This window comes from Octopus bimaculoides, chromosome 13 (genome assembly GCF_001194135.2).
Source record: "Octopus bimaculoides isolate UCB-OBI-ISO-001 chromosome 13, ASM119413v2, whole genome shotgun sequence".
In the NCBI taxonomy this organism is placed as follows: domain Eukaryota; kingdom Metazoa; phylum Mollusca; class Cephalopoda; order Octopoda; family Octopodidae; genus Octopus; species Octopus bimaculoides.
The window spans coordinates 34,323,700-34,324,632 of record NC_068993.1 but is presented as its reverse complement, the minus strand read 5'-3'; the positions used below and the strand labels follow the sequence as shown (position 1 = coordinate 34,324,632).

Sequence of the window (933 nt, the reverse complement as noted above, 5' to 3'; positions counted from 1 at the left end):
GTGTGTGTTTGTGTGTGTGTGTGCGTGTGTGTGTGTGTGCGTGCGTGCGTGTGTGTAGATCTATATATATGGTGGTTGTCTACTCCTTATGCAGAGTTTGACCACCTCCTGTGCCTACACCTTACCACCATCATGGCATCTGATGTGACTTTTTAAACAAGACAATCTTCTGAAAAGACACCCACACAGATTGCACATCCGATTTGAACCACCAAGAGCTGCAGATAAGTTCTCATCTTTGTGGATCTTAAAATGTCTTTTGAGACCCCTGTTAGATTTGCAAACCTTCTGGTATACACTGCATTCAAAGGTGTGCACAGACATATAGGCAGAATAGTGGGTGGAGGTTCGTTTTCCATAGGTTCGCAGATGAGATTTGAGGCCAGCAAGAGGAAGGCATGGTCTGTCACAAATTGTGCACACAAAAAGGTCATTGTCTTTTATCTTCTCGATTGTTACATTCTTCCTTAGATCTCTTTTGAGTCTTATTTGTATTATCCTGGCATCTTCAAATGCTTTCACTCCACTCCACACTTTTGTTCGCCATCCAACTCGATCCGAAGCAAGGGATTCTATGTCCTCTGGATCCATTCCAAGTGACTTCATAGTAGTTCTTATGCCGTCCTTAAACCTTTTTTTGTTTAGGTTTACGCCGATAGCATTTCCCCTCTGCAAGCTCACCATAATACAGCAGTTTCAGTATGCGTTAATCTGCCATTCGAGCAATATGGCCACACAATCTCATTTCCTTCCTCAAAAGCATAGCTTTAATTTGAGTTGATGCCTGCAGATGCAAGGACATCTGTGTTTGGAATAATTTTAGTATTTATATTATATATTCCATATTTTATATCCCACATTAATTTTATAAGAATATAAATAAAACATAAAAAACAGACAGGGTGAGAACTCTTTTAAATAATATATATATAT

At 39.3% G+C, this 933-nt stretch overlaps 1 protein-coding gene across 10 annotated transcripts in view; it reads left to right on the top strand.

The window, feature by feature from the left end:
- The window catches only part of LOC106868722 (GATA zinc finger domain-containing protein 14), a 172,544-nt gene that overhangs the window by 43,162 nt on the left and 128,449 nt on the right, over window positions 1-933 (top strand). The window lies entirely within an intron of this gene.